Source organism: Macaca nemestrina, chromosome 8 (genome assembly GCF_043159975.1).
Source record: "Macaca nemestrina isolate mMacNem1 chromosome 8, mMacNem.hap1, whole genome shotgun sequence".
Lineage (NCBI taxonomy): Eukaryota > Metazoa > Chordata > Mammalia > Primates > Cercopithecidae > Macaca > Macaca nemestrina.
In genome coordinates, this window is record NC_092132.1 from 38,880,930 (window position 1) to 38,903,920 (window position 22,991).

General features: G+C 37.9%; 1 protein-coding gene across 4 annotated transcripts in view; it reads right to left on the minus strand.

Annotated features, from left to right (window-relative positions):
- LOC105475999 (oxidation resistance 1) overlaps positions 1-22,991 on the minus strand; it is a 469,579-nt gene that overhangs the window by 174,659 nt on the left and 271,929 nt on the right. The window lies entirely within an intron of this gene.

The window sequence follows — 22,991 nt, forward strand, 5'->3', positions numbered from 1 at the left end:
TCACCATGTTAGCCAGGATGGTCTCGATCTCCTGACTTCGTGATCCACCCGCCTCGGCCTCCCAAAGTACTGGGATTACAGGCTTGAGAGTTGTGATTTAATGGGTATAGAGTTTCAGATTCACAAAGTCAAAACAGTTCTGGAGATGGGTTTTACTATGATGTGAATATTCTTCACACTACTGAACCATACACTTAAAGATGGCTAAGATGATTTTAAAAAGATATAATGCTTTAAAGGATACTTGTTGAAATTATTCTCATGCCTATAGTTCTGTGCATTTAGAGTCACAGCTGCCAGTCAATCACACACAGGAAGAAAATGCTGGCCATCAGTATGCTTTCCAATCTAAATCATGAATAGTGATTTTATGCAGCTGGCGGGAAGTGTGTGGTCAATCAGAATGCACATGCTTCTGCTGTGAGCCTAGGAAGATAACAGCATTTGCTCTGCTGCCATGAGACCAGTGAAACTTTTTGGACTTGCAACCAATCATTACTACCCCAAACCTCACTGAATTGCAGAACTAGACAGATTGTGAGGGCTCAATTATATGAAATCAAGCACATATAGCATAGTGATTAAAAAAAAATGGGACCCGAAACAGCCTGAATTTAATTCCTGGCTCCCCTCCTTAGCTACTGTGTGCCTTTGAGCAAGTTACTTAACCTTTCTAAGCTTTAATCCTTCTTTCTTATGTCTGGATGGTGAAAGGGTGATGCCTACCCTGTGGGGTTCTCATGAGCAGCGCATGAGATGAGTCAAGAAAATGCTCCAGCGCCAGCAAGCTTAGTCCCAAGGCTTTGCAACATCCTTCCCTGCACTCTCGCAGATAATCAGACATGGAGAAATAGTCACCTAATTCTCCCAGTTCTGCCTATTCTTTCCAGCTCATTTTATTTAGCTAGAAATAGCTTGCTCATTTATTTAAGCAGGCCTTGAAAGCAGCAAGGCCAGAGCTAATCCAGGTCCCCAGGTAAGATGAAAGGACACACAGGAGAACCAGAAGTTTGAGGCAAATCAGGGATAAGGAGTTTCGAATGTCAAACACTAGCAATTACAGGATTTCAGGCAGGAAGCGATGGGTTTGAAGTGATCACTGTACAACCAACTACAGCCATAAATAGGGAATTACAATGAAAGTCAAACTGTAAGCCAGAAATGTGGCCTGAGGCAAGCCAGAAACCCAGAGTCAGTTCAGAAAGGTATAATCAAAATAGTCCAGCTAGAGAAAAGCAAAAAAAGGGAGAGCGTCAAGAATTTTAGGAGCTTTGAGAGGACATTCCCAGTCAGCAATAAAGAAGATGGTATTGGGTATATTTTCATACTAGGCAAGAAAAAGAAAAAGTGAGGTTACCTAGGTGGTCACTAAAGTCAAAGATGCCACTATAGCAGTGGTTGGAACAGTGTGGGAACAGGGTAAAGAGTAAATAGGAAGCCTGGATAAACTTGATAAGAGCAATGCAAACACCATGTAAATGCCACTGAGATGATGAATATACAACCGGCTGTGCTGAGTATTTTGCTAACTAATGAAAGTAGTGTCCAGAGTCTAGAACTCAGATGCAAGTGGACTAGAAATTAATCTATTTTACAAATTAACAATTGTTGTATTTTACAACCACATTAAATCTGTAAGTTGTTTTTCTTCTTGTCCTCCTGTCACAATTTTACAGTCACACACACAGTATACATAGTAAGTCCTGAATTCCTTAAAATGTTGATAAAGGAGATAGGCTATGCACAAGAATTTACTATGACTTATGTCTCTGAACCACATAGAACTACAAATATTATATATATGAACTCATTTAGCCCCAGGGTAAACAAAGTTTGGATACTTTCTATCACAGTTACCATATAAGTATCCCCATTAACTTATACATAGGAATATTAACTGGTAGGAAAATTATCTTGTCAATCCCAGTATCTGCTTTAAAAAACTCTACTGTATCAATCAACGTTGTCAGGAGACAGGACAGAATATAAAGAATAATGTGGGTATCAAGTTGATGACACTAAGTTATTACAAAGATAGCAATAGCAGAAAACAGCTACTCAGGGGCTAGGGAGTAAAGGGAAATGGTTGGAATTATTAAAATACAGAAGCTTAGAGAAGGGACCCTGCACACGGCTGCTGATAAAATACAGTAAACACAGTTAAATATGCAATATCAGGAACACACTTCTACTAAATGTTTATTGGTTGTTTTTCTGAGATTCAAATTGGGTTTCCTATAATTTTATGTTAAATGTGACACCCCTAGTCCTGTGAAGCCATAACCCAGATTTCTACAAAGGGGCACCGGCCAGCTAATGCTGCCGTCTCTGAAGAGGAGGGTACAATGGAGCTGGTTCTGCAAACGTTAGAAAAACTGCAAACTGAATTCAGTAGTTGCTACTGGAATGAACCCTTGTTGCCACAGCAAGGAAGGGTAGCTGGAGAGGAGATACAGGAACTACAAGCGTACCTGAAGTGAGTTTCTCCTCCCAGTTCCGGCCTTGCAGCTTCCTTCTGGAGGCCCCTACTGGCAGAGCCTAGCAGGTGGCTGCTGGCAAAGCAGAAACTTGGGTTGCAGGAACTCAGCCCCAGCATCGCGAGGCTGAACAGAAAAGGGTAGCTTTGTCCAAGCGCAGTAGCTACGCCTGAAATCCCAGCACTTTGGGAGGCCGAGGCGGGTGGATCACCTCAGGTCAGGAGTTCGAGACCTGGCTGACCTGGTGAAACCCCGTCTCTACTAAAAATACAAAAATTTAGCCGGGCGAGGTGGCGGGCGCTTGTAGTCCCAGCTACTCCGGAGGCTGAGGCAGGAGAATGGCGTGAACCCGGGAGGCGGAGCTTTCTGTGAGCCGAGATCGCGCCACTGCACTCCAGCCTGGGCGACAGAGCGAGACTCCGTCTCAAAAAACAAACAAAAAAATACAAAAATTAGCTGGGCGTGTTGGCGACGGCGCCTGTAATCCCAGCTACTCGGGAGGCTGAGGCAGGAGAATCACTTGAACCCGGGAGGTGGAGGTTGCAGTGAGCCGAGATTACGCCACTGCATTCCAGCCTGGGCGACACAGAGACTCCATCTCAAAAAAAAAAAAAAAAAAAAAAAAAAAAAAGGATAGCTTTGGGTCTGTGAGACAATAATGTAAAAACTGACATATATATCCATTGTAATTTATAATTTCATGAAGGAAATGTAGTTTAACTGTTCATGTTATTAGTTTAGAAAGTCTGCCAATGACTATTATTAAAACTCATACATTTAATAATTTTCTGGAAAATACTATAAATTCTTCTAAGTAAAGGTAGTTGAAAGTTACTCCTACCAAATACAAACAAAAAACTTCGAATTGAGAGATGCTACAAAAACAATTTACATAAACATGCCACTGTCATATGCAAGATGAGTGTATATAAAATTTAAAAATATTTCGATTAAAATTGCTGGGGTTCTACCAACTTGAAATGTAATTTTGGTTTCTAGAGTGTTTTCAATATTTATATAGCATGAGCACTCTTTCTAAATATATGATGATGTTTGACTTACTGAATTTAAGAATTTTCTTTCTAATGCCATCATAGTCACTATGATTATTATTTTATAAAACATAATTTAAATATTACTCAAGAGACATCCTCAATAGACTAATACCTAAATAATGATTTTTAAAATCACCCCTAACTATGAGTTTTGAATCTCTGTTGTTTACTTTAATGTGGTTACATAGACTGTATATTTATTTTTACTTTAGATAAAAATCTTCAGCAACAGATAACTTTCCCAGGTCTTCTGCAATACAGCCCGTGGCTCTATTTGATTTTTTAAAAATAACTGTGCTACCATTATAAGCACAAATACTTGTATAATTCTATTTGTCAGTAACATACAAAAGAATAATTTCTACTCCTAAAATTTCCAGATTATTCTAAAAGTAACATAAAAATTTTCTTTATTAAAGTAATACATCATATACATTTTAGAAAATTTACAAGATACAGAAAAAGAAGAAGAAAATAATCTTACTGTTCCTAAGAACAGTACTTCCAGGATATCTCTTCAACTTTTAAAACCATATTTGTAATTAAATTCTATCTGCAAAGTTATATCCAGCTTTCCCCCTTAGTAGAAAAGCGATTTTTTTCTGTGACATTAAAAGTTCTTGTAAAAATAATATAAGGACTTCTTAATAATCTTTGAATAGATGAGCTATAATTTACTTAAACACTGTTATTATTAAAAACATCACCATTTTAAAAAACATAATTTCAGGGTTGTGTGTGTGTGTGTTATAAACATTTCTATCTCTTCTCTTTGTCATTTTCTCATCGACCATTATTTGTTGTTAATGTGTCTGCTGCTGCTTCTACTTTGCTGTTTTTAATCTGCTGTGTATTTGAAAATCATATCATCAAATGTGTTAGGATTTTATCTAGGTTCAGAATTAATGTGCTTTGAAATAAGAATTTACAGTCTTTCCTCTGAGAAAACTGCATGAGCTTTGGCACATAAGTGAGGTACCATTTATTTCAGTAATCAGTAATTCAATGTCCCTTCTCTTTTTTTAAAAAAAAAAAAATTCTTCAAGATTCTTGGATGGATCAAGTTGACTGCTGTCATTAAATTAATTGTATATCATTAAATGTAGGGGTCATTAAATGAGATATCTTCATTTACTCTGTACCTGCTATCATGCTTAACACAGTCAGGCAGGATTGTTCATATTTGCATTAAAACAAGAAATGAATACATGATCAAAGTATGAGAATTTAATCATGATAACATTGCTGGTACATGTGAAACCACAGTAGGTCTCATCAGTCATCAAGGGGCTGTGAATGTCCATTTTCACTTAATCAACTGAGTCAAATTTATTTAATTGTAAATGCTAGTGAGGGTGATATGAAAAAAACTAGTAGAACTAGTTTAAAAAGAAATTTTCACAACACTTTTTGGAAAGTGATTTAGCAATATAGATTAAGAGCCTTCAAAATTTCCCTACCATTTGAGTCCATTTCACCTTTAAGATTCTTTATTAATAAATACAAAATCAGACAAAATGTGTGCATAAAGATGTTGATAGTAGCATCATTAATACTAATAGAGACTGGAAACTCTAACAGTCTAACATCAGCAATATGTTGAAAAAATTCTGGAACTTCTACAGGTTAAATTAATGCAAATGTAAAATTATATTGAGAATCACATTTTAATGGTGTGAGAAAAATGTATATTATTAATATCAGGTTAAATAATGCAAAACTGAGTCCATTATGTAAATGAAAAGTCACATGGAGAAAAGCCATAGAAGAAGCAACTAAAGATAACGTAATGGTTATCTCTGGCTAACAGAATTGTAGTTGACTGTCATCTTCTTTCTTTATTTTTAGTATTTCCCAAACTTTTAAAAAATGGGCATTCAAAAAAATCAGAAGTAAAGAGTACATGTTTAGTACTAAAAAGGAGAGCCTTTTTAGACCTAGAGATGGGAGTTGAATATTAAGGAAGCCAGAGGAATTAGGAGAATCTACCCTTGATACCAAAAAATCTGCCCAGGAGGTTACTTATCTTCAGAGTGTTGTGTGAGACAAAAATAAACAGTTTGGGGCTTTATTATAGGAGCAAAATTAGTATCCTAACTGTTACTGCTTCTATCTGGCAGAAGTAGCTGGATTTTGTTGATTATTCTTAGAAGATTAAGTCACCATTAATTACCCCCAAATTAAAATCACTATATTTAGTAGCCATTTCCCAACATTTAAATAGCTAATCTTAAATAGCCCATTCTGTAGGCCAATTAATATAGCAATTTGAGAGTACAGAGTGACATGCTACTTGAAACCAGATGTCCCAGAAGCCATCTAAATTTCTTCTAAGAATGAATGCTTTCTTTCTTTTTTCAAATTAAAAATTACCTATTAAATGCCACATGACCCAGAATCAACTGATGGAGAACATTCAAAGAATTTACTTTTGCGAAAATGTTGTGAATACTTTTAGGTTACATAGTTTCCCATTCTAGTGTCCAAATAAAAAATAGGTTCTCAAGTCTTCACAACAGAAAGCTGGGTACTTCAGATTAGGCATCTTAAGCATAAAGAAATCTTGCTTTACTTATCTTAAAATGCTACACTACAGTCCCTTCTTAGAGAACTTAAACATCAAGTCACAGCAATAGAATACTGCTCAAGCATTTACAATGGCTTTATTTGAAGAAGTAATGGATATATTAGCAATCTAGTCTAGATTCTTCAAATCATGTCCTTCATTAAATTAAAACAAATATATATACAAAAAGTCAGTATTTGACCAGTGTTTCTGAGCTTTTTTAGCAGAATCATTACTGAATATGGCATCTCTGCTTTTGGCATTTCACTCCATAAACTCTTCCTTGAATTTATTTTCTGAAAGTATAAGATACACTTCAAGCTTCCCGTGTGTGTGTGTGTGTGTGTGTGTGTGCGCGTGTGTGTGTGTGTGATGGTTAATTGTAGGTGTCAACTTGACTGAGCCATGGGGTGCCCAGACATTTGGCCAAACATTATTCTGTGTATGTCTGTGGTGGGGCAGGGGTGGGGTGGTTCTTGATGAATTTCACATTTAAATTGATAGGCTGAGTAAACCATATTGCCCTTGCTAACATGGATGGACCTCATCCCATCATTTGAGGACTTGAATACAACAAAAAGATTTAGTAAAAGGGAACCCCTCCTGACTGACTGCTTGAGCTGGGACAATAATCTTTACTGGCTTTCAGACTCTGAAACACCCACTTTTCTTAAATCTCCAATGTAATAATGGTGGACTAGAACTTACATCATCATCTCTCCTGGTTCCCATGCCTTTGGTCTCAGACTGGAACTACACATCAGCTCTCCTGGGTCTCCATCAGCTTGCTTGACTACAGATCTTGGGAGTTCTCAGCCTCCATAATTCCATTAGCCAATTCCTTATAATAGATTCTGTACTAAGAAGAAGGGGCTCCTGTAACAAATACTTAAATATTTGGAAGTGGTTTTGGAACTGAGCAATGGTTAGACACTGGAAGAATTTTGAGATGCATAGCAGAAATGTAGATGTAAAGGGTGATTCTAGTGATATCTTAGACAGACATGAAGAAAACGTTACTGGAGACTAGACAAAGAGCAGTTTTTGTCATGTAGAAGGAAAAAAATTTGGCTGAATTTTGTTCTAGGGTTTTGTGAAAGTTAGAACTTGCATGTGGTGAAATTGAGTATACAGCAGACATGATTTCCAAGCAAAATATCAAAGGTATGGCTTGGGTCCTCCTTACTGCTAATAGTAAAATGCAAGAAGAGAGAAATAAATTGTAGAAGCAATTGTTAAGCATAGATGCAAGAGCTTAGATATTTGGAACATTTTCAGGCTACCTATATTGTGAAAAAATGAGAAAGCTTTTTCTGAAGAGAGCACTAAAGATGTGGCCTAATAATAACTTGATAAAGAGATGGAGAAAACAATGGATTTAATCAGCCATCCCAGCGGAAGCCAGAATAGAGATTGGATTATACCATAGGGGTCATTACCAGTTTGAACTGAAGGGATGAAGGCTAGGTAAAATGAAGGAAGGCTGTCAGACTTTTTGGAATCTATAGGATGGAACCATTGAGTTATTTGGTTGTGAAAATGCACTATTCTTCAAGAAAAAAGAAGGATAATATTGAAGGTGATTTAGAGATCACCAGGGCTGCCACTCCCATCATAGGCAGAGGGGGAAGAGTGGTTTCTTACTCCATTTCAAAGAGTGAGTACTTTCAGAGAGCCACAGGGGCAGCAATCCCAGGCCAAATGGGCGGGGCTACCCCATCAAGTCATGGGAGTGACATTGCCATCTCTGCCTGGAGGGCAGGGCATCAAACCAAAGAGGATTATTTTTGAGCCTTAAGAACTGATGATATTTGCCTTGCTACGTTTTGGACTTGCTTGGGACCCATCATACCTTCCTTCGTTCCTATGTTTTTTCCCTTTTGGAATGGGAATGTCTATTCTATGCCTGCCCACTCTTGTATTTTAGAAGTGTATAATTTGTCTGGTGTCACATGTTTATAGTTGGAAAGTAATTTTGCTTCAGGATGAATTCATATTCAAGTCTCACCCGCATCTCATCCCTATGATTTAGATGAGACTTTGGACATTAGAGTTGATCTTGGAATGAGTTCATACTTTGGGGGTTGTTGGGATGGAATAAATATATTTAGCATGCAAGAAGGACATGAATTTTGGAAGGTCAGGGGAGGAATGCTGTGGACTGAATTATGCCACACCCCTGGCCCCCACCCAGTTCATATGTTGAAGCCCTAGCTCCCAGGGCAATGGTATTTAAGGAAGGAACCTTTGAAATATAATTAGGTTTAGTTGAAGTCATGAGGGTCAGGCCTTCATGATGGGCACCAGAGAGGTACCACAGAGCTTTCTCTCTCTCTCTCTCTCTCTCTCTCTCTCTCTCTGTCTCTATCATGTAAGACACAGTGAAAAAGCAGCTGTCTACAAGCAAGGAAGAGAGCCTTCACAAGAACCCAACCATACTGGCACCCTGATCTCTGATTTCCAGACTTCAGATTGTGAGAAAATGTATTTCTCTGGTTTAAACCACCAGTCTACAATAATTTTGTTATAGCAGCCTGAACTAACTAATGTAAAACCCAATGTTTCATTTAGTTGTAGCTACCCTGGTGGATATCTGCCTTTTTGGCCACCTAGCATATATTCCTCTTGCTCTTGGTGGTAGCACTTCCATTTGTTTACTGGTTCCAACCCTTTGGAACAATGTGTCCCTTGTGCTTCAAGGGTAGCTGGCTTGACCTCTGAATTAGAATCTTTGACTCAAGTCTAAGCTAATTGGCATGACCCCATACCCAGCTGCATTACTGGTATAGAATGGGCAAATGCTCTAGGGTGATTTGTTTAGGTCAAAACTCAGTAATTTTGTTTGAGAATGAAAAACCTGTGCTCTTGTTTGCTGAATGTGAATAAGATAGCATGTGTGAGATTTAAGTTCCCAACTGTTCACAGTAGAATGCTGGCTATTTAGATTGGACAGCTTAATCAAGAAGAAACCTGAGTATCAACAAGACAGGCATTTGGGGACAATGAGGTAGGAAGCCTGCACAAAATGGAGTCAGCAGGAAGGAAGCAGAGTCATGAAATGAAGACAGCATGAAAAAGGGTCCTTCTCACAGGATGGAAAAGGGTTCTTCTTGCACCGTTTCAGAAGAGAGAACAATCTCAAGTCAGCTGACCTCTGTACTTCAGGCACATGTGCCTGTGAACTTCTCCTATTATTTAAATCAATTTGAGATAGAGTTTCCATTACTTATCTTTCTAAATTCTCAATTTTTTCCCCTCCAATCTTCACTCTATCACTCAGCCTCCTTCCTAATCGTTCATGTTGGTTACTTCACAGAGCGAAATCATATCTAAAGCTCTTGGTAATCATCATTTGATCATATCAAATTGAGCTCTATGCAATATGGCAAGTACAAGGCAGAACACTATGCAATACAGCAAGTACAAAGTCATTGGTTCTGGACTTCCAGGACTATGTATTCTAAAATATCTTCAAAGGGGAAAAAAATCTCAAGTATGGAGATGTAGACACAGTGGAAGCAGCATTAATGATTTTTCTGAATGTCAAAGTCAGAGAACATAAGGAAGCACTACTGGATATTATCAGATTTATTGTTCACATTAAGAGTGGATGATAAAAACACCAGCAAGAATCATGGCTAGGGGTCAAACTCAGATCAAAGCATCAAAGCCGCACCACGACAGTGCACGGACAAGAATGCAGCAGCTGTGAAAATTATGTAAGGGCACATTCAGATGCTGTATGTTCTGGTTATTTAAAAGCATTTGCACCTAGAGATATAAATAATAATCTATTTACCTTAGGAAAACAGCTCCCACACAGACATTTCACATTTGATTCCATAATGGGAGACTACTATACAAGCTACAAATGTTCCACAAGGGTTTTTTATGGATTTCATAACAGTTTAGAATTAATTTAAGTGGGCATTGTAAAACTATCTGCATGTAAAACATTATTTGCTGAAAGTGATATTGATGTAGAATGGTAAAATGTCAAAGGAAGAGAATTCATGTGAATGTCAATGGACAATTTATAGGAATTTTCCTGTCATTTCTCCTAAATTAATCAAATTAGTAAGACAAGACAGAACTCTCTTTATACTATTTTAGTGAGACTGCATCTTTGCTGGGTTATAGGATCTTGTATATTCGGGAAAGGGTTTGGAAAGGTGTCGTGGGCTGGTTACATACCATGAAGAATGGATATTCTTGCCATTCAACACTTAGGATGCGATGACTTGCTTTTTAAATGTGTTTTTTATTTTTATTTTTCAACATAATACCTATACCTGCAATTGCAGAAAAATGGTCAATCTCAGTTGACTGGATTTGTAAATTGACATAATCTTTTAGAGAACAATTGGCAATATGTAATGATTCCCTAAATTGTGAGTAGATTACTTGAACTTGGCAACTCTACTTTTAAGAATTTATCCAAATGAAATCATTGAGAAGAAAGAAGAAGAGGGGCATAGGTTTGTTTGCATGGGTGTTGATTAAAACACTGTTATGGGGGGAAAAAACACAGAAAGCCTGACAAGTCAAAGTAGGAAATAAATTAAGTTTTGATTTTATCTATATTGTAGAATACTATGTGATCATTAAAAGTGATGCTGCAGAATTATATTTATTGACACAAAAAGATATATGGAATATATTAAGTTTAAAAGGGTATCCAGTATGTACCCTGTGTCCAGCACGTTACTGAAAAACAGATATCAAAGCAAAGCACACCTCAGTTTTTATAGAACACTTATTCTGATGCTTACATTAGAAATATATAGTTTTAACTTGTTTTGTACATGTTTTACATAATGTTTACATGTAATTAGAAAATACAGGAAGTTATATAAAGTAGCTCTCCTTGGAGGGTGTGTTTATGCTTAATGTCTTGCATTTATTTATTTTCTAGTATTTTGTATAATGAACACATAATCATGATGGTATTAACTTTAAAAACTGGGATATAGAATAGCGAAAATAATTTAAAAATTGTTGGAAAGGAGCAATGAGGAAAGGTATTCTATCATACAGGAAGCATGCCACTTTCTCATGATTCGGATGTATTTCATTTACAAAAGCAAACCCAATGTGAGACTTCAGTGACAAAAAGAAAAGGGAACATCAGGAGGGTCAACTCTCTTCAAGAGCTGCCATCATTCTTTTTATTAAGACGACTGAGGAGGGAAAAAAATTCTTTTAGGTTTTATCTGCTATAATTCTCGTCTATATTTTATCATCCGTCTAGTACATTCTCCAGAATTGTAATCTTTTCTGTTGGTACCAGAGGATGGAAGGTTTCATAGAAAAGGTAGATTTGAGAATTCTAAAATGATGGAATATAAGAAAAGAAATACAGCTTATTGAGGACTTGATAAGTGAAGAATCAGTATTGGAACTTTAAATACTTCCTTGTTTATTTATCATAATCCCATGAGGTAGGTGATCTCCATTTTTTCCACATGAAGTAGCTCAGGAAAAGGTGTCTTGTTCACGTTCATGCAGCTAGGAAGTCAGGAAGCAAGATTTAAATTCATATCTGAGTCCGTAATCAGTCTTCCTTTCATTACTTGATTGTTAATGCAGAAGAACACAAGATATAACAAAGTCAATGACCTAAAAAGTCATAGAATTTTATATCAGGAAAGAATCTTGTATTCCTGAGGAAATGTGTTTCCATTTCTTCATTTTGTAGATGGGAACACAGAGACTCTGGAAGGCTAAGAAACTTTTCCAGGCTCACATTCCTCTAGTACTAAAGAGGAATGATTATAACATGTCATAATTTGAATCACGAAGCAATGATTCTACTGTATTTTGGACATTGTTCAATGGCTGTTAGTAAATTATTCAATGATGACATATCATCCAGAGAGATTGCTTCATACAATGAATCCCGTTTACATTTTAATGGAAGATATTCTGTATTTATTAACAAACTGGAATGGAGAGCTGCAGAAAATTATTTAAAAATTATTTAGTTTTCATTACCTTTATTTGGTTTGCGTTACCCTTATCAACTCTTCCTGAAAACTTCATGTCCTAAAAGGATGCCTAAAAGATACAGCCTTCAAATTATTTACTATTTTGACACACCAATGTAAGCTTCCAAATGTTCCTAATTTTAATAGCATTTGTATTTGCTATCACAATGAATCTTGGCAGGCCAACTCCAGAAAAGTAACTCCTTATTTAGGTAATTATCTGGCCATCTGCTCATAGAAAAAAATGTAAACAGATGAGGCTAAAAAATGAATTTGAACTCATTCCTCATTGAAGTAAGCACAAAACAAAAGCCATGGCATTAAACTAGGCATCTCTCCCTTTTCAGGAAGCATTTGTATAAAGCATACAGTGCTGATAAAATTTCAAAGCATCTGGTGAAGCGATGAGTAAACATTTTAAAACCTGAGGAATTTACCTGAAGTGTTTGGTCCACCTGTCTTGAATCTAAATAGATTCAATATCTCAGAAATCTCTATGCACACAGCAAGCATGTATAAAAGGCAAAGTTCTTCTCTTCTCTCTCCTCGCTGCACCGAATGGAACAAAAGTTTGAAAACAAAATAATTCCATGAGAGGTAACATAAACATATTCTTTTATTATTATTTTTAATTATACTTTAAATTCTCGGATACATGTGCAGAATGTGTAGGTTTGTTTCATAGGTATACATGCGGCATAGTCGTTTGCTGCACCTATCAACCCACCATCTACATTAGGTATTTCTCCTAATGCTATCCCTCTCTTTGCCCCCCATCCCCCAACAGGCCCCAATGTGTAATATTCCTCTCCCTGTGCCCATATATTTTCATTGTTCAACTCCCACTTATGAGTGAGAATATGCAGTGTTTGGTTTTCTGTTCCTGTGTTAGGTTGCTGAGAACGATGGTTTCCAACTTCATATATGTCCCTGCAAAGGACATGAACTCATTGTTTTTTATGGCTGTATAGTATTCCATGGTATATATGTGCCACATTTGCTTTATCCAGTCTAACACTGATGGGCATTTGGGTTGGTTCCAAGTCTTTGCTATTGTGAATAGTGCTATAATAAACATACATGTGCATGTGTCTTTATATTAGAATGATTTATAATCCTTTGGGTATATACCCAGTAATGGGATTGCTGGGTCAAATGGTATTTCTAGTTCTAGATCCTTGAGGAATCACCACACTGTCTTCCACAATGGTCGAACTAATTTACACTCCCACCAACAGTGTAAAAGCATTGCTATTTCTCCACATCCTCCCCAGCATCTGTTGTTTCCTGACTTCTTAATGATCACCATTCTAACAGGCATGAGATGGTATCTCATTGCGGTTTTGATTTGCATTTCTCTAATGACCGGTGATGATGAGCTTTTTCTCATATGTTAGTTAACCACATAAATGTTTTCTTTTGAGAAGTGTCTTCATATCCTTCGCCCACTTTTTGATGGGGTTGTTTTTTTCTTGTAAATTTGTTTAAGTTCCTTGTAGAATCTGGATCTTAGTCCTTTGTCAGATGGATAGATTGCAAAACTTTTCTCCCATTCTGTAGGCTGCTTGTTCACTCTGATGATAGTTTCTTTTGCTGAGCAGAAGCTCTTTAGTTTAATTAGATCCCCTTTGTCAATTGTGGCTTTTGTTGCCATTGTTTTTGGTGTTTTAGTCATGAAGTCTCTGCCCATGCCTATGTCCTGAATGATATTGCCTAGGTTTTCTTCTAGGGTTTTTATGGTTTGGAGTCTTACATTTAAATCTTTAGTCAATCTTGAGTTAATTTTTGTATAAGGTGTAAGGAAGGGGTCCAGTTTCAATTTTCTGCATAAGGCTAGTCAGTTTTCCCAACATCATTTATTAAATAGGGAATCCTTTACCTATTGCTTGTTTTTGTCAGGTGTTTCAAAGATCAGATGGTTGAAGTTGTGTCATATTATTTGTGAGGCCTCTGTTCTGTTCCATTTGTCTATGTACCTGTTTTGGTAGCAGTACCATGCTGTTTAGGTTACTGTAACCTTGTAGTATAGTTTGAAGTCAGGTAGCATGATGCCTCCAGCTTTGTTCTTTCTGCTTAGGATCGTCTTGGGTATATGGGTTCTTTTTTGGTTCCATATGGAATTTAAAGTAGTTTTTTTCTAATTCTGTGAAGAAAGTCAATGGTAGCTTGATGGGAATAGCATTGAATCTATAAATTACTTTGGAGAGTATGGCCATTTTCATGATATTGATTTTTCCTACCCATGAGCATGGAATATTTTTCCATTTGTTTGTGTCCTCTCTTATTTCCTTGAGAAGTGGTTTGTAGTTCTCCTTGAAGAGATTCTTCACATTCCTTTTAAGTTATATTCCTAGGTATTTTATTCTCTTTGTAGCAATTGTGAATGTGAGTTTGCTCATGATTTAGCTCGCTGTTTATCTATTATTGGTGTATAGAAATGCTTGTGATTTTTGCACATTGATTTTATATCCTGAGACTTCGCTGAAGTTGCTTATCAGCTTAAGGAGTTTGGGTTTTCTAAATATACAATCACATCATCTGCAAACAGAGATAATCTGACTTCCTCTCTTCCTATCTGAATACCCTTTATTTCTTTCTCTTGCCTGATTGCCCTGGCCAGAATTTCCAATACTATGTTGTACAGGAGTAGTGAGATAGGGCATCCTTGTCTTGTGCTAGTTTTCAAAGGGAATGCTTCTAGCTTTTGGCCATTCAGTATGATATTGGCTGTGGGTTTGTCATAAATAGCTCTTATTATTTTGAGATATGTTCCATCAATACCTAGTTTAGTGAGTGTTTTTAGCACGAAGGTGTGTTGAATTTTATCAAAGGCCTATTAAGAAAATCATGTGGTTTTGTCATTGGTTCTGTTTATGTGATGAATCATTTTTATTGATTTGCGTATGTTGAACCAGCCTTGCATCCTAGGGATGAAGCCGACTTGATCGTGGTGGATAAAGTTTTTGAGGTGCTGCTGGATTCGGTTTGCCAGGACTTTATTGAGGATTTTCACGTCGATGTTCATCAGGGATACCGGCCTGAAATTTTCTTTTGTCTCTGCCAGGTTTTGGTATCAGAATGATGCTGGCCTCATAAAATGAGTTAGGGAGGAGTCCCTCTTTTTCTATTGTTTGGAATAGCTTCAGAAGGAATGGTATCAGCTCCTCTTTGTACCTCTGGTAGAATTCAGTTGTGAATCTGTCTGGTCCCAGGCTTTTTTTGGTTGGTAGGCTATTAATTACTGCCTCAATTTCAGAACTTGTTATTGGTCTATTCAGGGATTCGACTTCTTTCTGGTTTAGCCTTGGGGGGCTGTATGTGTCCAGGAATGTATCAGTTTCTTCTAGATTTTCTAGTTTATTTTCGTAGAGGTGTTTATAGAATTCTCTGATGGTAGTTTGTATTTCTGTGGGATCAGTGGTGATCTTCCCTTTATCACTTTTTTTATTGTGTCTATTTGATTATTCTCTCTTTTCTTCTTTATTAGTATGGCTAGTGGTCTACCTATTTTGTTAATCTTTTCAAAAAATCAGCTCATGGATTCATTGATTTTTTGAAGGGCTTTTCGTGTCTTTATCTCCTTCAGTTCTGCTCTGCTCTTAGTTATTTCTTACCTTCTGCTAACTTTTGAAATTATTTGCTCTTGCTTCTCTAGTTTTTAAATTGTGATCTTAGGGTGTCAATTCAATGTCTTTCCTGCTTTCTCCTGTGGGCAGGTAGTACTATAAATTTCCCTCTAAACACTGCTTTAGCTGTGTCCCATAGATTCTGGTACATTCTGTCTTTGTTCTCATTGGTTTCATATAACTTATTTATTTCTTCCTTAATTTTGTTATTTACTCAGTATTCATTCAGGAGCAGGTTGTTCAGTTTCCATGTAGTTGTGCAGTTTTGAGTGAGTTTACTAATTCTGAGTTCTAATTTGATTGCACTGTGGTCTGAGAGACTGTTTGTTATGATTTCCATTCTTTTGCATTTGCTGAGGAGTGTTTCACTTCCAATTATGTGGTCAGTTTTAGAATAAGTGCTATGTGGTACTGAGAAGAATGCATATTCTGTTGATTTGAAGTGGAGAGCTCTATAGATGTTTATTAGGTCTGCTTGGTCTAGAGCTGAGTTGAAGTCCTGAATATCCTTGTTAATTTTCTGTCTCATCCTGTCTAATATTGACAGTGGAGTGTTAAAAGTCTCCCACTATTATTGTGTTGGAGTCTTAGTCTCTTTGTAGGTCTCTAAGAACTTGCTTTATGAATCTGGGTGCTCTTGTATTGGGTGCATATATATTTAAGATAGTTAGCACTTCTTGTTGCATTGATACCTTTATCATTATATAATGTCCTTCTTTGTCTTTTTGGATCTTTGTTGGTTTCAACAATGTTTTACCAGAGACTAGGATTGCAACCCTTGCTTTTTATTTTTATTTTTTTATTTTTTTTTGCTTTCCATTTGATTGGTAAATCTTCCTCCATCCCTTTATTTTGAGTATATGTGTGTCTTTGCATGTGAGATGGATCTTGACACTTTATCCAATTTGCCAGTCTGTGCCTTTTAATTGAGGCATTCAGCCCGTTAACATTTAAGGTTAATATCTTCATGTGTGAATTTGATCCTGTCATTATGTTGCTAGCTGGTTATTTTGCCCATTAGTTGCTGCAGTTTCTTCATAATGTCAATGGTCTTTACATTTTGGTTTGCTTTTGCAGTGGCTGGTACCGGTTTTTTCTTTCCATATTTAGTGCTTCCTTCAGGAGCTCTTGTAAGGCAGGCCTAGTGGTAACAAAATCTCTCAGCATTTGCTTGTCTGTAAAGGATTTTATTTCTCCTTCATGTGTGAAGCTTAGTTTGGCTGGATATGAAATTCTGGGTTGAAAATTCTTTTCTTTAAGAATGTTGAATATTGGCCCCCACTGTCTTCTGACTTGTAGGGTTTCTGCAAAGAGTTCTGCTGTTAGTCTGATAGGGTTCCCTTTGTGAGTAACCTGACCTTTCTCTCTGGCTGCCCTTAACATTTTTTCCTTCATTTCAACCTTGGTGAATCTGATGATTATGTGTCTTGGTGTTGCTCTTCTCAAGAAGTGTCTTTGTGGAGTTCTCTTTATTTCCTGAATTTGAATGTTGGCCTGTCTTGCTAGGTTGGGGAAGTTCTGGATAATATCCTGAAGTGTATTTTCCAGCTTGGCTCCATTCTCCCTGTCACTTTCAGGTACACCGATCTAACATAGGTTTGGTCTTTTCACATAGCCCCATATTTCTAGAGGCTTTGTTCATTCATTTTCATTCTTTTTTTTTCTCTAATCTTGTCTTCAAACCTTATTTTATTAAGTTGATCTTCAATCTCTGATATCCTTTCTTCTGCTTGATCAATTCAGCTATTGGTACTTGTGTATGCTTCATGAAGTTCTTATGCCGTGTTTTTCAGCTCTATCAGGTCATTTATGTTCTCCTCTAAACTGGTATTCTAGTTAGCAATTACTCTCACCTTTTTTCAAGGTTCTTAGCTTCCTTGAAATGGGTTAGAATGTGCTCCTTTAGCTTGGAGGATTTTGTTATTACCCATCTTCTGAAGCCTACTTCTGTCAATTCATCAAACCCATTCTTGTCCAGTTTTGTTCCCTTGCTGATGAGGAGTTGTGATCCTTTGGAGGATAAGAGGCATTCTGGTTTTCAGAATTTTCAGCCTTTTTGTGCTGGTTTTTGCTCATCTTCATGGGTTTATCTGCCTTTGTTCTTTGATGTTGGTAAACTTCGGATGGGGTTTTTGTGTGGACGTTCTTTTTGTTGATGTTGATGCTATTCCTTTCTGTTTGTTAGTTTTCCTTCTAACAGTCAGGCCCCTCTGCTGCAGGTCCACTGGAGTTTGCTGGAGGTCCACTCCAAACCCTGTTTGCCTGGGTATCACCAGCAGAGGCTGCAGAACAGCAAAGATTGCTGCCTGTTGCTTCCTCTGGAAGCTCCGTCCCAGATGGGAATCCACCAGATGCCAGCCAGAGCTCTCCTGTATGAGATGTCTGTTGACCCCTGCTGGGAGGTGTCTCCCAGTCAGGAGGCATGGGGGTCAGGGACCCACTTGAGTAGGTAGTCTGTCCCTTAGCACAGTTCGGGAGTATGTGCTGTGCTGGGAGATCCACTGCTCTCTTCGGAGCCAGCAGGCAGGAACGTTTAAGTCTGCTGAAGCTGTGCCCACAGCCGCCCCTTCCCCGAAGTGCTCTGTCCCAGGGAGATGGGAGTTTTACCTATAAGCCCCTGACTGTGCTGCTGCCTTTTTCAGAGATGCCCTGCCCAAAGAGAAATAATCTAAAGAGGCAGTCTGGCTACAGTAGCTTTGTGGCACTGTGGTGGGCTCCACCCAGTATGAACTTCCTGGCAGCTCTGTTTATACTGTGAGGGGAAAATCGCCTACTCAAGCTTCAGTAATGGCGGATGCCCCTCCCCACACCATGCTCCAGCATCCTAGGTCAACTTCAGACTGCAGTGCTGGCAGTGAGAATTTTAAGCCAGTGAATCTTAGCTTTCTGGGCTCCGTGGGGGTAGGATCTGCTGAGCAAGACCACTTGGCTGCCTCGCTTCAGGCATTCTAGGTGCTACTGGGGTATGAAAAAAACCTCCTGCAGCTAGCTTGGTGTTGGCCCAAATGGCTAACAAGTTTTGTGCTTGAAACCCAGGGCCCTTGTGGTGTATGCACCCGAGGTAATCTCCTGGTCTGTGGGTTGCAAAGACCGTAGGAAAAGCACAGTATCTGGGCCGGAATGCACCATTCCTCATGGCACAGTCCCTCATGGCTTCCCTTGGCTAGGGGAGGGAGTTCCCCGACCACTTGAGCTTCCCGGGTGAGGAGATGCCCCGCCCTGCTCTTGCTCGCCCTCTGTGGGCTGCACTCATTGTCTAACCAGTCCTAATGAGATGAAGTGGGTACCTCCATTGGAAATGCAGAAATCACCCGTCTTTTGCATTGGTCTTGCTGGGAGCTGCAGACCGGAGCTGTTCCTACTCAACACGTTCTTAAGTCAAGCTTTTTGTACCATATTGTGTAAAAATGAGATGGCTGAAGTAGAGTGGTCTCATCAGCGAGTGGGATCTACTTGTCATGTCCCCTAGAGAGTGTTCTGTGACTTCAGTGCTATCTGGAGCCAAAGTCATTCAGGTCAACACTCCTGCTCAGCAGATGGGACTTCTAGGTCTTACAGATGCTTCAGAAGAATGTCTACTGGTTATCTGTCAAGGTTCAGGATGGGAACTACATCTGGATGTCTGCTTCGAGCAATCTTAGCCAGCTTTACACAACTCCCATAGAAGTAAAACGAGTAAGTAGGGAGTGTTAGTGTTATCAAGATGGACTTAAGGGTGGATTTATGCAAAAAAAAGCACAGAAGAAAAACCCTACCCAGCTTGTGGGGCAGAAATCTGTAACCAATGGATATCTTGAACTTGCCTTAGCAAGCTGCAGTCCCTCTCTTTATTATCCAGGTTAGTGCCCTTTTACTATTGCATTTCCTCAGTACAGTGAATAGTTTGTAGCCAATGGTTTTCCAACTTTAGTACCAGTAAGAATCATTTGTTTAAAATATAGGCTCCTGGGCTCTACCGCAGAGATTTCTCCATATTACCGTATTTCCTCTAGCTTTCTCCATATTATTTCTAGTTTCATGTTTCTCGATGTTTTAACCCATGATGTCTTTTGAAATGGGGTGTATCTCTTTTGCTACTTCAAGAACTGCATGTCTGTGCAAATCTCCACTAGCTTATTTTCTTTTATCTGAAAAAATGGGGCTGTTTTGTCCAACTTGACAAATATAATTGCTATATTATTGAAATGCTGAATATGTTTTATCAAGCTACCCATCTGTCTGTGCCCCATCAAAACTCATAGGTTGAAATAGAATACCTAGTGTGTTGGCGCTAAGAGGTAGAACCTTTGGGAGTTGACTAGGTCATGAGGTTCTGCTCCATAAATGGGATCAAGACCCTCACAAAAGAGGTTAGGGAGCTAGCTAGCCTTTTTGCCATGTGAGGATACAGCAAAAAGGACCCACACCGTCTATGGGTCAAAACCCTCACCAGATATCAAGTCTGCTGGTGCTATGATCTTGGACTTCTCAGCCTCTAGTACTGTAAGAAATAACTTTGTCTTAGAGTCTATGGTTTTACAGTTTATGTAAAACCATAGCCTATGTCTTATAGTTTGTTTTTTATAGTCTATGATATTATGTTGTAGCAGTCCAAGAGGACTAAGACAGAAATTAGTACCAAGAAGTGGGAGATACTGTAACAAATACCTAAAAATATGGAACCAGCTCTGGAACTGAATAATGGATAAAGGCTAGGAGAGATTTTTATGTACTTTACCAGGAAAATAGTTGTAAGGATGATTTTGTTGAGGGCTTAGAAGAAGAGGAGAGCTGCAGAGAAAGCCTCAATCTTTTTAGTGATTACCTGTGTGACTGTGATCAGAATGTTGTTAGAAATATGGACAGTACACGCCTTTCTGATGAAATCTCAGATGGAAATGAGGAACACATTATTGGAAGCTGGAGGAAAGTCTATCCTTGCTATAAAGTGACAAAGAACTTGGCTGAATTGTGTTCGTGTCCTAGTGTTTTGTGGGGGATAGAACTTCTGAGTGATTAAATGGGGTATTTCAGAGAACAAATATCTAAGTAAAGTGTTGAGGGTGTGGCATAGTTTCTCTTCACTGATTATAGAAAAATGCAAGAAAATTAAAATGAATTAAAGGTGAAATTTATAATCAAGAGGGAAGCCCACTTAAAGATTTGGAAAATTCTCAGCAAAAGACACCATCACTACCACCTTTTCTCCTAAGAATTGTTGCCCTATTTCTAAGGAGTATGTATATAATGTGTGCTTGTTCTTGATGTGGGTTTATTGGAGTTTGGGATAGGAGGGATGGACAGACACATGGATATAAGCGGTATACTTGTTGTGAAGATATAGGGAATACCAATGCTAATTGGGCCTTCACATCTCACTTGTTGAATTCATCATCCTATGATTTTGGAAAAGATTTTGGGTTGTCTTGCAATAAGGTTGCTCTTAATAAAAAAGTAGAATTCCACAAAACAGTAGTTTTACTGTGCTTTCTGCTAATTTGTGGGACTATTAATGATGGGATACCAAGATACTTGACAGGAAAAGGATTGTCATATGAATGGGACAGGGCTAACATGGCCAACATTTAACCATTGTGTATCAGAATACTTTGTACTGGCTAATATATAGCTGCTGCCTTAGCCTTCCAATGACCCTCTCCCTTGCTGTCCTGGACCCTCCATTTGGCCTGGGAGGCCACCTGATGATCTAGGAACTAAAGGACTGTCAATCACCTGGCAGGGGGAATCCAGGGTGGTGATTCTGTACCAGGGCAGTGGCTTTGGAATTGCCAGCTCGTAGAATTCTGATTTTGATAAACGGTTGTTGTTTTAAGCTGCTGGCTTTTGGGCTGCTTTGGTACATAGCAACGCCAAAGGGTTATGCACTTTTACTCTCCAGAGCAGCCTCTTCAAGAGGGAAGCTTTTCCTACGCATATGTCCTAGAATTAGGAGTTCATTACTCGTGTGATTCTGACAGTAACTCTATGAAGCCATGATTATTATGCCCACTCTGTACATGGTGAAACGGAAGTTTAGAGAGATAAAACGACTCCTTCCAAATTAAAAAAATCTAATCAGTGGTAAAGCGGAAGTTCAAAGCCAGTCTGACTTCAAATCATACAGATTAACAATCACAGTAAAATGTAATATACTTTGGTTTGCTCATATGTCTTCAATTTTCAATTCAGTTTCTGAGTTATGTTTAAATTATTACTTACTGATTTTTCCTTCTTTATTGAGATGGAAGTCTCTTCTTAAAAATAAAAACAAGAGAAACAAGGCAAGTCTCAACAAAGAACCCACTTCAGAGAGAAAAATTCTGTTACCAACATGTGTGGCGTTTAACGCCGCATAGGACAGCAGATTTTATGTATGACTGTAAGGGCTTGTTCTTGTGGCATTTCAGCTAAATTCATCATTAGATGCCTGCAGAGAGAGAATAAATGCTAAGTCCCAATATTCCTTTTTGTTGCCAAAGTATCCTATGTGATGAATTTAACAAGTGGAATCTAGGAAAAAAATTGAGTTGCCTTGCAGTAAGGTTATTCCAAATTTATTTTAAAAAAAGTAGAATTCTAAAAAACAGTAGTTTTATCATGCTTTCTCTAATTTATGGGTATAGAATTTTGTGGCTCAGATATACAAGCTTAGGAAATGCTACTTACCTGCGTTGGCTGTCAATCACCATCATTATTTAAAAAAACAAAACAAAACAAAAAAAACCTTAGTCTAGAACTCTAAGAATAACATAACTCCAAACTACATGATTTACATAATTAAAATTTCATTTTAACCTGAACATTACCTTAGAGCTACATAGGGAATTATTTCCTATGCTCCAGCTTACCTTTTAAAGAACAGCAAGAAATGAAAATGGTTTTAAGTACCAATAAAGTGGAAAGATTTCTTTAAATCCTATTGATCAGCTTTTCACATATATTTCTTCAATTAGAACAGGAAAATAATCTTAATTAATTGGAAGGGCTCAATGTAGGAAATGTTTTATTAACCACAATTAGAGCAAACACGAAAGGAGAAAGGAATTTGAGTTTGTATATTATGTATGAGAAGAAAAAGAATTAGATTCATATAACAGTTTGGGGAAAAAAAAAAAAAAACTTCAGGTGAGTACTTGTTCAACTGCTTAAATATCTTCAGGGTTACAAAATTAATGAGGGAAGGGAATTGCTCAGTCTCGGATAATGAGAGCAAGAAGCCATGGCCCAAAGCTATGGGAGGAAAGCTCAGACGAGCTGTTAGGAAACACAGTGAGTTAGAAAGAACACTTAGTGATGAAGCA